Genomic DNA, 14,179 nt, shown 5'->3' with positions numbered 1-14,179 from the left:
GTCCGCCTACACACTCAGAAGACCAGGAGATGTGTGTTTGGGCCTGGTTTAGAGGCTGCTGGCTTGCTTTACTGTAGCAGGTGGTGGAGATTTTTCATTTACAAGAAAACACTAAGTGTAGGCAGCAAAGAGGAGGTGCTGTCATCTATGCCTGCATCGAACAAAGCTGTTATAAACTACTTTGTGGCAGCATGAATGATCACTTTGCATGGATGCCACTTATTCTGGCCTCTGTAATATTTCAACGTTTACACAGAATAAAACAGTTAAGAGAATATTGATTAACCTCAGTTAAGTCTTTCAGACTGTCCTTTTTAGTTAGCAGCGCTCTGGTGACACATGCTTTCAACAAAATGAATGCAGAAGTGATGTGCTATATCAATGCCCCGCAAAGTTTGAGTCTTTTTCCTGAACATCTGTTCTAGCTCAGAGTTTTCCGCAGGGATCAGTGGATATGGGAGCTTTTCAGTTTCTAATGAAGTTGTTATTTGGTGTTATTTTTAATTACATTAATTTGGTCTCTCTTTAATTTTTTCCTCAATTTCATGATGAAGACTAGACTTCTAGTTTTGTGGTTGGAAAGGTTCTGGTATGCTATGGAAAAATGCTGCTGCGCTTTTCAGTGATTTTTAACTATTATATATAATAGTTGACGTGGACGACTAGGGATGCAATTGCATTGCATTCCTGCCAGAGACTAACAAAATCCAGCAATCGTAAATGAGTCACCCAGCCAGCAGTAACTGAAACAGTTCATTCCAGTCAATTTTCATCAAGCAAAGAATATAATTTAGCCTACGATAATAACGTAACAACACAAAACTTACTCCATGATACACAGAACACTTTCTATTTTACAAAAAAAACCATCTAACCACACTTCAAAGAAGGCTTCAACATGCTTCCAAATAATGCCTGGTAGCCTTTTTAATTAAAGAAAAAGAAAATCAAGAAAACACTTAGCTGGCAGCCGACATTGTTTGATGAACTACTCAAGTACGACTCTAAAATTAGTTCCCTTTTTCTGTTTAATGAATAGAGGATCAATTTTGAGTTTACCAACGGATAAAGGAATTGAACAGTATAACAAGAGTTGTAATTGGATTGAGCTTCCCAAATATTTCCAGCCCTACAATCAAGAACATGCTTTGTCCAGGGATGAATATGTCCTCGTTAATCTAAGCATTCTTGCTTAGGAACAATTTGACCTATTTTTTTGCTTTTTTTTTATCACCCCAAGGCTACTTTATCACTGTTCAATAATGTCTGTCTGTATGAGAGAGATATGTGGATCAGTGTTATTTGGGCCAGTATAAGGTCATCTATTTAGGACTTTTGATTTGATCTCTTTGATGGCAGACAGAGAATACCATGCACATGTGCCAAAGAAAAAAAAAAAGAGGGACTGACAGACACTGAAAGCCATATTGTCATGCAAGACATGAAATGTAGATAAAAATATATAGACTCAGTTTTGGCTCTTGTCATCGTGACCCAGAAAAGTCATGGAGAGCTCAGGGGGGCATTGCCCTGATTTACGTGTCTTTCACATGCAGGACTGATGGAAGGATGAAGTGTGACTAAAAATCAAGGACAGATTATCCCTGCCTTTGTCAGGCAACTGCAGGATCCCACACTAAAGGAGTTCAGCAAATAATAGAGATTATGCAGTGAAGCACTGGTTACCATGATTAGGATTAAGGTGGAGCTTCTAGGGATTCGTAGTTGTTGAGGTGTCCTTCACTGGGTCCCTGACAGACTGCATGGTGGATGTTGTGTAGGTATCTTAAAGTTTGTTTGGTTTTTTTACTGTTCCATATTATTCAGCAGCATTACCATATACATATATAAATACATTGATCCTTGCAAATGTGTTTCATGCAAATAAGGCGGCACTAAAAAAAAAGATGACACAGACTTCTTTTATGTGCAGCAATGGTTTGTATATACACTGAGCTGAACATTGATGCTGAGTAATGTTTGTTGATGGCCCAAGCTTGTTCAATTCCCCGAATGTGATGCGCCTCGGTGGCTCTGGTCATTATACTCAGAACGAGCATCCTTTAGAAGCCCTTTTAATGACAGGCGTGCTGCAATAAACTGCTGCAGTTAGACATTAAATGATGAAATTATGTTCACGTGGAGTTGTTATCACCATTGCTTTTCTTACTAAATAATATTATTTACTTGCTAATATGAGTTCTGCATAGCCTTGTTGATAGACAGAGACATACTGATTACATTACCGTCTCGCTGTTGTTGTAGCGCGGCACTTGTTCGGGGATGAAGAATGAGGAATCTGTTCACACGTGGCTGAACGCTGGAACCTCGTTTCCCTCATTCACCTTCTTGTTTACACTGTGAGACATGAAAAAGATAAACTATACATTGATATACATTTAAACCTAAAATACTTTCACATTTTTCTTGAAGCACTCTTATAAGATAACACGTGATTTCTTGCTATTTCTGGAGCCTCTACGTCCTACTCCAGGCAGTCATTCACCTCACACATTGCAAACAATGACAGATCCTTGCGTTTTGCAGGTCTCTCCCTCTCTCACGCTACAACCCCCGCCCCCTCCCACCATCTTATACCCCCACTCCCACCACTTCCCCTTGGGCAATAAGAGCCGAGATGGAAGGAAAGATGGATGATGTTATTTTGAACTGTGACATGTCTCCATGCAAGTCATTCCATTATTATTCATAAATAATTGGCCAGCACCATCTGTAGAAGCTATTTATAGAGCTGATTGCTGTTTTGATAAGGAGTGCAAACTCTTAGAGCGTGCTCTTGTTTATACAGCAGAAGATTCAGTTTTCATAAAACTCTTGACTTCTTGCTGATTTTCGTTTGCCCACAAACACCGGTCAGATATTACAGCCGGAGTAAATGTGTATGGTATTGTTTCTAACTCTGTCAACTCACCTCTTCATGCTGAAGTCTTGCGAACAGTTTTAGACGCTTAGATGCATTTAATTCTCTTTTACCGGCAGCTAGAGATATTAACTCCATCCCTCTTCTAAGGATTTATCTTCCACTTAAATTGAAAATCAATAGAGACTGGTGAGGCCGGTCAGTTATGCTGTATTAAATAGTGCCACAAATCTTGCTCAGACAAATAGCTTGCACACACATGAACCGCTGCTCATTTGTTCACTCGGACTGCAAGATTACAAACTCCATTAGTTGCATCAGTGGACGTACGCATATCTAGAGGTACCGGTATAACTAGACATGTATGTGCCCTTGAATGATGATGTTAGCAAACAAAAAAAACCAAGAAGAGAAGATCTACATGTAAGCAGTGAGGAAAAAATGAGAAAAAAAAAAGGAGTGGATTATTTAACCTTCATTAGGATAAGCCCAGAGCCTTATGATGGATATTACACTTGAGCATTAGGATAGATGAAAAAGCCTTGCCCAGACAAGTTATGCACACATAATAAGTGCAGACTTAATAAATGTCTGTTTAAAAGATGGATTCTAAAACAGTAATTGCAAATGAAAAAGAGCCGTGATTTTTTTTTCTTTGGTTTTTGAGAAAGCACTTGGAGTTAATGCTCCTTCCACATGTGTGTGGAATTAAGAAGAATCAAGTGCAGCTAGCGACGGAAGGATTTCACATTCATCAACTATCCCATTTTAGAAAATCAGGATTTTCGGGGATAACACGTTAAACAAAAAAAAAAACAAATACATCAACATTACGTGATTGGCTTGAGCTTATCTACCTGAGAATAAGGAATTTGATTTGAAACACAAGTCGGAGCATTGCACATGCTGTAGCAAAGCAGACCCCAATGCAGCGCCTCATAAAGCGCTCCATCTGCACCGCAGCGTGACAGCATGAGAACATGGCTGGAATGCAGGATGACAAGGCTGTGTGGTAGAAACAGTTGACTGTCATTAGTATGCAGCACAGGCCCATCTTGTCTAGCTGGACCTTTGCAGAAACTCTCTCCCCCTGAACAGGAGATAAATTGTCTGTAGTGAATTGAGCAGCTGAGGCAAATCTGTGCTCTTTTCTACACAAGAAACGATTTCTCTTGTTTGGAGCCGCTCCACATACAGCAATCACAATGGACCAACTACAGAAGTTGTATGAAGAAAAAGGGTCAAAGTTTAACTTCCCTTTAATGCTGCCATGAGAAAGAGAAGCTGGGAGACAGATAGGGAACCTTATTAAGACCTGCTCTCCAGAGGCTTAGTTCTCAACTCCTGAGTGAGTTTTATCTGAGAATCCCTTCAAGCATGACCACAGTAATGAACCTATTAGCCATGAAATTGACTTTTCTGATAAATAGGGAACAGATGAGAGTTTAGAGGACCAATTCCGCATTACAACCCTTTTGTTTGCAATTCGTAATTACATTTTGGCTTTAGTCTCTTTTTTTTTTTAGACAAATTGATTTGCATTTGTGCACATGAGTTTTTTGCCATCCCTTTTTGCTTCAGGCATTTCCTGTTTAGTTGCCACTGCATGTCATGGTCCTGCGTTTTGGAGGCACTGTTTTGATTTTTATATTCTTGGTTTAATTTTTGTTATTTGCATTTACCCCTTTGTGTGTTTCACTTTAATCGAGCCTCTCCTGTGTGTTTTTTTTTTCTTCTTACATTGTGTTGTCAAGTCTTCGTCTCTGTGTCAGGTGTTCCCGTTTTATTTTGACAGTCGTTGCATTTAGTTTTACTTCCCTTGTCTTGTTGTCCTTGATTAGTTTCAGCTTACGTTACTGTTCCCCGTGTTCCCATCTTGTGTATGTTTTGTCTGAGTCTCCTCTTGTTGCACCATCCACATTGCTATTTCCCTTGCTCTGCTTTCTCTGAGCTTCCTATTCTGGATGTTTGAATTATTTGTTATCTTTTGGATTTTGGACATGTAAAATATCATAAAATAACATTTTTGAAGTAACAAGGTAAGCCTATTAGCCTAAAACCCAGTGTCATGGTTGTGAAAGCAGGACCTAAATGCAGGACTTCCTGTGCAGAGAACAGTGCATTTATTTAGAGTGAATAAAATGACAACAAGCACAAAAATCCTCTGAGTGCTTCTCTTTTCGTGCGCTCGCTCCCCGCTCCCATACTGTGACTTCTCCAGTGTTCGTGGTGAACTTCTTTTCCCTTCGGTGTCTTAGTACAACGTGCTCCCTTTCCTCCGCTTGTTTCCGCAACACTCTGGAAAATAAACACAAGCTGCCGTTAACGCACGTAATCCACTCCACTAGAACACTATCACACACTAACTGGGGACTGACTGTTTTCTCGCAACGATCCGACTTCAGATGAGGCTGATCAGCAACAGGTGAGTGTCATTAGCTTTCAGGTGTGGCTGGCTTAAGGGCAGGGAACTCTGCGGGCCCGACGTCTCCGGAAAACCGCTGTACACACATACACCAACTCACACAAGTGGAAATGACAGGTCACCCAGCGGGAACTACGGACCGTGACACAGGGTATCTCGGCATAGTTTATAATGTGTTCTTAGAAAAAACTGAGGGAATTGGACAAGTGGAGGACAAAAGAGAAAGTGTCAGCCCTAAAATCAGGTTTGCAGGTTTTATGGAGTAATGAATCCAAATGTAAAATTCTTAGGTTGAAACTGATATCAGTATGTATGGAGGAAGTTTGGTGAAAAGCACAACACTAAGTTTCTGCAGCCATGTATGAAACACAGCAGAGGCTCAGCCATGCTTTGCAGCAGGATTTCACCAACTTTGGGGATCATGTCAAAACTGATGTAATTATTAACACAGAAAAGATCTGGAAAGCATCTTTGCAATAGCTGGATAGAAAAACACACAGTGGTTTGACCTCACCAGAGCCTCTATCTAAAATTACTGAAACAGTGTGGGTTCACAGAGACACATGACAGAGAATGGCGCAAAAAGCATCCAACATCTAAAGAAGAGCTTTGAATGACCTTCAAAAGGCCTGGAGAACTATTCCTGAAGACAAGAAAGCTGCCTAAGAGAATTCAGGTTGTGTTGAATATTAAAGGTGGTCATATCCGATACTGACTTTCAAGCTCTTTAATTGTACAGTTTCTGTTCCTGCTTTAATAGCATGTAAGGAATGCATAACTACATTTGGTACAAGGACGTTACACGTGGAGGTTGTTGGTACTGGCACTACTTGACTGAATTAGAACGTATCCACTGGGAATAACTCCAATAAAGAGACAACTGTTTAATCTTTTCCTCCAGTTAATTTGAGCAAGACATCATTTTAACGAGAGTAATGTTTCTCAGAGCCACATATTTATTAGTTGTAGTTCCACAGCTGTTATTCCTGTCACAGATACCAAAAGAACATTTGAAGTTAAACATAACATATAGTAAAGTAGTACACATTCAGCAGCAAAGAGAGCTTCCTGAGGTATGTTTCCCTTCAGTTCTGTTTTCCGTTTGCCTCTTCCTCATTTCTCCACGCTCCATCTTACATTTGATTTAACCCATCAAATAAACACAGCTGACCATCAAAATGAAATGATTTATGACCACCCTTACAATTGTGCATGGGGTAATCTGTAATGCTATTTGGCTATTGAGTTTCCAGGCAATCAGCCACACACATAAACAAATTTGCCAGTGCAGATGAATATATCGCTAATAAGCTCAAGCAAAATGCATCCCTAATAAAACTGGCAATTCCAAGTGGCTCATTGTCATATGCTCTCCAATTATCACAGACTTTTCTGGGATTTTGGTGACAGTCATGTACAGACAGTCTGCCTTTGTCCTCGGGGGGCAGAGGAACTGAATAAATAAAATCTGAAGAAAGCAATAAAAAATATTTCCTTAAATGGAGTTTATGCAAAATAAATATTATACCTTCATCTTGGCATGGCAGTTTACTACCCTGGGGTTTTTAAGCATGATGCTGTTCAGGGTACCATCAGCCTTCATATTTTTTCCTAATACCAGTACTTAGACTGCTAAATTTATTATAATATGTCGTCATATTATTGTTTATAAAAGTGAGACTTTGTGCTTTTTATTTTGGGTATCATTTTTATAAATAAAAGACCGAGTAATGTAGTGTAACAGGCTGCCTGAAGGAGAGATTTGAACGAGTGCTGATCAACAGGGCTAAGAGTCAGGCATGTATCATCTCATAAACAGGTGTCGGTCAACATGAGATAAAGTCTGAAAGGTTTTGGATACAAATACAAATACTAATAACATGACATTCAATCTAGTATTATGTCAAAATCAGCTTGACAAACACAGTTGTCTGTAGATTCTTAGAGTGCCTCTCATACTTGCAGTATTTCTACCACATTCTTGTCGTCACTGTGGAGAAGCAGTCAGGGGTTTTTTCTGAAGCAGGTGTTTTGGGGATTTCACTGGAAAGGAGCAGAATACCAATGAACTTAAACTGTTGCTGGTGTGAAAAGACCATCAGACCATCTCAATATATCCCATTGTGGTGAGTGTCAGACCCTTGTTGATTGATTGTAGTTCTGCTTTGCACCCCTCTGCTCAGAGCTCAACTTTGCAATGACAGAAAGGACACACAGATGAATAATGCATGCCTTTATCAACCCATCTTGCAGGCGCAATGCAAGAAGAGAAAGCGATGGATAGATAGTGGGACAGATGGACATGGAAAGTGAAAGAAAGACATGAAATTATGAGTCACGCCATCTCGCATAAAGCGTCAAACATGACATGGGAAATAAATAATTAAAACCACTATCTTTCATTTAGATAGCTTCACTAATTTCAGATAACTCTTTTCAGTAATTTAATATATGGCTTTGAGATGGCTTGTTCGCTCAATACCTAGTCTAATTAAAGGTCAGTTTCTTTGAGGTCTCACTGTTGCTCTCTAAATTTACTAATTATAGGCCTGAACTATGCCATTTGCTCTGCTAGACAGAAGACTAAATTACTCAGCACCTGCCACAAAACAATATTACTTATTAGAACAAACTCATCAGTGACTTGAAATATAAGGTAATCCAGATGGAGGACAGATGCTTTACTCTGCACAAGAACTTTTACCCATATACTGACTAGAAAACCAAAAATACACACTGGAGCACAAGCCTGTTTCCTTCTGCTGCACATTAATAGACAATGGGAAGATTCAGAGATATTGATATCATTATCATTTCCTTGTGTAAAAATTAGGTTGACTAAATTCCTTTATTTCACCGGTGTTATTTGTTTAAAGTATGGAAAAACTCAACAAAGGCATCATATTCGTTTTTTTTAAAATATATGGATAAATAGAAAATCTATTTATGATGGCACGGTGGTTAGCACTGTTGCCACACAGCAAGAAGGTCCTGAGTTCAATTCCAACATCAGGCCGGGGTCTTTCTGTGTGGAGTTTGCATGTTCTCCCCGTGTTTGTGTGGGTTCCCTCCGGGTACTCCGGCTTCCTCCCACCAAAGACATGCAGCTTGTGGGGATAGGTTAATTGGAAAATCCAAATTGCCATTAGGTGTGAATGTGTGAGTGAATGTGAGCACGAATGGTTGTCTGTCCTTGTGTGTTGGTCCTGCGACAGACTGGCAACCTGTCCAGGGTGTACCCCGCCTCTCGCCCTATGACAGCTGGGATAGGCTCCAGCGCCCCCCGCGACCCTGAAAAGGAGAAGCGGAAGCGAATGGATGGATGGATAGAAAATCTCCCTCTCACTCCCTGGGGGTTGGTATGTGTGTCATCAACTCTGGACAGTGACCTCTGATGTTGCTCTTTCAGGTTAAAGGTTACAGCTCCCAATGCTCCTATTATCACTGGGACAGCTTAGGACTTTGCCTTTCACATCTGGTCCAGTTGTTCCCTCAGCCACGGATGTTGGTAATGGTGCTGTCTGCTGGGATTGCCACATCTATCACAACTGCAGCTTTTCCACTACTATGGTTGGTTGGCCAGCAGCTGTTTGTCTGTGTGGGATTCGACGTCCCACAGGACTTTACCCTGTTGTTGTCAAACCCCTTTGGTGGCATCTCCCATTAGGAGTTGGGGACTTCTATGTGGCATACACACACACACACACACACACACACACACACAAACACACACACATGTCCATCTGTCCTACTATCTATCCATCGCCTTCTCTCCTAGCATTGTGCTATATATCGATCAGGACTGTCCCGCCTTCAGTTAGCCATTCCGGGTGTCTCTCGTCACTTAGCAGCTGGTTCATTTGTGCTGCCAAATGCTCATGGAGTGCAGTCAGCTTCTTCAGCCACTTGGCATCAATCATGTCAGGGCCTGGCGTTGTCCAACTTTCATACTGGAGACTCTTTGTTGATGTTTGATGTCTGTCACTGTGATAGTCACTGGATCTTGTTCAGTGAGGTAGCTGTGATCTACTCTTAGATCCATTAGCCACTGAGCATTGCTGTTATAGGTTTCATCCTTCTCCCAGATGCTCTTGTAGTATTGCTACGTCTCCAAGGCCTCAGGTATGGGCAGCTGGCTGTACTCCCCAGGCACGCCTTTCTTCATCGCATAGTCTCCTTGTTCATGGAGGATACTGCTCCTTGTGGCTGTTCAGCTTGTAGCCAAGATTCTCCGTGATCACTGCAAAGAAGAAGGGCAAAAACTGGCCAAGCTTGTAACATCATACTCAAAAAGACATGAGGTTGTAATTGTTGCCAAAGGTGCTTGAACAAAGTATTGAGCAAAGACTGTGAATACTTACGTGCATGTTATAGTTTTGTTTTTTTATTTTTTATAAAGTAAGAATTTCAACCAAGCTTTTTTCACTTTGTCATCATGGGGTTTCTATTGTGTGTAGAATTCTGAGGTGAAAAATGAATTGAATCCATTTTGGAATAAGGCTGTAAAACGACAAAATGTGGAGTGAGGGAAGCACTGTGAATACTTCCATGCACTGAACAAAATAATCACAAAATATTAGGCACCAAAAAGCCTTAAACCACTCGATAGCATATAGTGCTTCTAAGTGGGATATTTTTACATTCACTGGCCTGATGAATTAATCATCATAACACTATCGTCATGCTCATCTTCACCCTCGTAAATGATCATCAACATTATGTAGCAGAAAATGGTATTAAAAAGACTGTGCTTTCCTCTCTATTTGTGCTGCCATGTACACATTTAAAGAGCTCTGAGCCCCCCTTTCCGTCCCACCTATTTTACTCTTAAGGTGTCAGGAAGTTCTCTGTCCTTTCCTAGCATGTGAGCTCACATACACATGGGGTTGAACTGGGACTGAGAAGAATGAGTGTGTAGTATAGGACCTGATGGAAGTGAGAAAGGGTGACTTGTTGGAGCTGCAGATTATGCTAATCTATGAAAAGCCTTGCTCCTGCTCCTCACCTGAAACAAGTACTATCTTTACTGAAGCCAAAAGCTCTTTCAGTCCAAACATTTTACATCTTTCACCAAATAACGTTCCATTGATCTTTTTCACGTCTTTTGTCCAAACAAATGGTTTTATGTGCCACTATGACTCTACAAATGCATTTTTGGAGTTTGAGAGAGTTCCAGTAGTTCTTCAAGTCCATCATGTCCTAAATGGTTGACAAAAGCATATGATCACCAGTTGTCACATGATACATCTGCAAATGTTGTAATTTTTTAATGACGTATTCTCAGTTCTGAAAGTGAATGTTATCCTTTCGTAGTCCAGGACCTAACCAGTGTTACACAATGATTATCAAAGCTGCCAGCAGATAATTTTAGCTCCATTCTGTTTTTGCTGGCTTTGCTGTATAGTTCATATGGTCCTCCATGAGGATTTGCCTAATTAATACCCCATACTCTGTCGTCAGAAAAACTGCACAATCAAGGGAATCAATGGAGCATTGCCACAGATTCAGGAATCTTTCCACTTTTGCACCGAAGCATCACAGATGCACTGTCACATGAGGGTGTTTAAGAGTAAGGCCTTTTTCAAGATAACATCCAAAAGAATTCTAATTTGAATATGCTGCCTTCAGTTCTTATATAATCTAGCACAGCAAGCGCAGTAAAATCTTTAAATGTAGTTCCCTCTCTTTTTGGACGAAATGTGCAGTTGTGTGTGGGAGCATGCCACGACTGGAGTGGTGAATCTTTATCATGTCCGTACCTGCCAGTCTATTTTATACTCAAAGCTCTTATCTGACCTCCGGCACAGAGCTCATTCATAAGCTGCATAGAAAACCTCTGCAGTCATTGGCTGTTTTGGGTTTTGGTTACTCTGGCAGATATGACAGCATCAATTATTTTCCACAATACAAAAAAAAGGACACATGCATCCAAAGTGTTTACATACTTTAAAAAATTGTCACATGTTGTTGTTGTTTTTTTTTTATATCTATTGTACCTGAGCTTGAAATGCATTTTAATGTATTTCATGCCCACAGTGTTTTTCTGTGTGTTTGTTTTTTGTGTGTTTTTTCCTGGACTCAGAAAACAGACTTTTTTCTTTTTTGCAAATGGCATAGAGCTCGTGTTGTTCATTTTAAAGCACTTTCCTAACCAACCAGCCTCGTGCTCCCTTCATTCCCACCATCCTCACCACCTGCAAATTCGTACCATTTTCATTTCCATGCTTTTAATGCTGGTCTCAAGCGGTCTGCTTCCACATACCTCTGTGCTAGCATCACTGCTACTAGCAGTGCTTTTAGTACTTGTTATGCTGCTACTATTTATATCATGCTGTTTGGCCATTGTGAAGCCAAAATGTGAAAAATAAAACAAAGTTTGTTTCAATTATTTACTTATTTTTGCAGTGATAAGACCTTTGTACACTGGTACACTGGCAAACATCTTGATCTCACCTGGAGTGCTTTTTTTTCCACTACATGCTAAGCCCTCACTGGCTCCTGTTTCATCCACAGTCAGTCAAACGTATCCATCTCAGGCTATCACACAATACTCCATCACTTCTTTTATTGCCAAGAAGACCTACAGAGCTACATTTAGGTCAACTAAAAGCTACGGCTTTTGTTTGGTGTCCTCGCTGTTTAAGTGTTGCATTTCTTTCCAGATAAATCACCCACAAAACATTCCCACAGCACCACACCACCTCCTCCATGCTTTTCAATGGCAATCGCACATGCACATCTATTTCTCAGTATTCACAAATACTTGAACCAAAACCAATCAGACCTAATCACATATTTTCTTTGGTCTAATGCCCATCCTTTGTGTTTCTTAATGCGAGCACTTCTCTGCTTCTTATCAGTCTCCCCCAGGAATTCAACCATGAAGGTCAGATTGATGCAGGCTTCTCTAAATAGTTGATATTTAGATGTGTGTATAGCAGTGATGTGGGCATCAGTCTGAGGTGCTATTTTGCCATACTGATTTCTGGATTTCACATTGTTAATAAAATTATTCTCCCCGTCATTTGTAACTGTTTTCTGGAGTTGGTCTGATAAGAACCACTTTCATCAGAACCTTTGATTGGTTTTAGACTGTACTCAAGGGAACTCCGAGTTATTGAAGTTTTACACATTGACTGAAAATGTCTTAATTGACGTTGTTCCTCCATTTCATTATATGGATGACTGCAAGAGTCAAAGGGTTCTTTGTTTCACACTGACACTTCTGATGTCTCAGACACATTAAAAAGTCGTAAAATTGCATCGCACCACATAACTTTGGACAAGGCTCATTTGTTAATTAAAAACCATTTCAAGTTACAGTCCCGTGTGTGTTTGGAATGTCTCTAATGGCAAGAGGAAAATCAGTGGCCACTTTTGTTTCTTTAGTTCTGTATTACAGAAAACCCCTTAAATAGAAAGGTGTGTCCAGTGTGTTGCAGTACATCTATATCTGCTTTCAGTATAAACTTTTTGTGGGGTTTTTGGTTTAGTATGGTGAGCTAAACAATTAATTTCCACCTGAAACATTTTGACAGTGCATCAGTTGTGACTAGTGTAGCATGCTAGCAGGTAAAATTTTGAAAGCATGACAAAAGCATGACAAAAGCATGTTAACTCGCGCTGCACATTTTTAACAGTCTTTTTAAAGACAGATTTTGTGACTTCTATGCTCGCACTGTGCAAACAAATCAATGGACAACCATGTGAAGCACTCGCTGGTTTCATACTTGCCTTTAATGGTTCATTTCATTCTGAATATACTGCACTTGTCTTAATGGATTTTTTATTTATTTTAGACTTGAGAGTAAATGGGTAGGAGTCCTTGCTTATTGTTTTTTTTTTTTTTATTGTTATCTTGTTATTCTTATTCATTTACCAAAACCATCTTTTAACTCACTTCTATAGGAACTCTCTGCTCATTTGTATTCCAGCCTTAAAGAAGAAAAGAAGGGAGGGGTGCGTGGGGAGTGGTTAATGCATAAAAAATTAACCGTTTAGTTTAAATCCAGTTCTTTTTCAGGTTCCTCACAGACAAAAGGGAACGTGGGTGAGTGTGTGAGTGAGTGTCCAAAACATTTGCACAGCCATGGGTGGATGGAAAACATTCAAGCTATGATCAGCTCTTAATCCATCACCACTGTGGTTGTATTTTTGCTCTTTTGCACAGTTTCACAGAAGGTTTAAAAAGTACTTACATTTTTAAGAGCAGAGAGATAAATGTAAGATGTACTTCTGCATGTACATGACAATTGTGCTGCCTGTATATAAAAATGAAGACGTGTTGGTATTTCAATCAAAAACTGCAGGAGGCATCACAAACCACAATCTTAATGTATGTAGTGCATGTTCATAAATACCACAGGATATACAGACAGCCCACCCACTCACATATGCAGTAGCTGTAAATTGGTGGGAATCCAACGACAGAGCCAGATTAACTCTCCTTGTAATACAGAACCTCATTATAAGATGAATAAAGAACACAAAGCTAGAAAACCATACATTGGAATCTACTGTTGAATTCCTGCATTTCTGTCGAGCTTTCGGAGTGTTTTACAGTATTTATCTTTCATAATGCGCCAATAAATTGAATTCAGAGTTTGATTATATCCCCAACTGTTTACAGTTATGACCAGTTTTTAAATGTTACACGAACCTCTTGGTAAGAATTTCAATTTGTGACTTGAATTGCTGAACATTTTTCATTTTGCTAAAACTTTGAAAATATATATGATTATACAGCATATACAAGGCACTGGAAGATTGTGAATTTTTTAAAATAATTTCTACAGTTTAACCTTTTTTGATTTGAGATTATTTAGACTCATTTTTAGAGTTTATATGTTTTAAGAAAAGAAAACAGTTTGCAA

This window comes from Neolamprologus multifasciatus, chromosome 7 (genome assembly GCF_963576455.1).
Source record: "Neolamprologus multifasciatus chromosome 7, fNeoMul1.2, whole genome shotgun sequence".
NCBI lineage: Eukaryota > Metazoa > Chordata > Actinopteri > Cichliformes > Cichlidae > Neolamprologus > Neolamprologus multifasciatus.
This window is presented reverse-complemented; position numbering follows the sequence as displayed.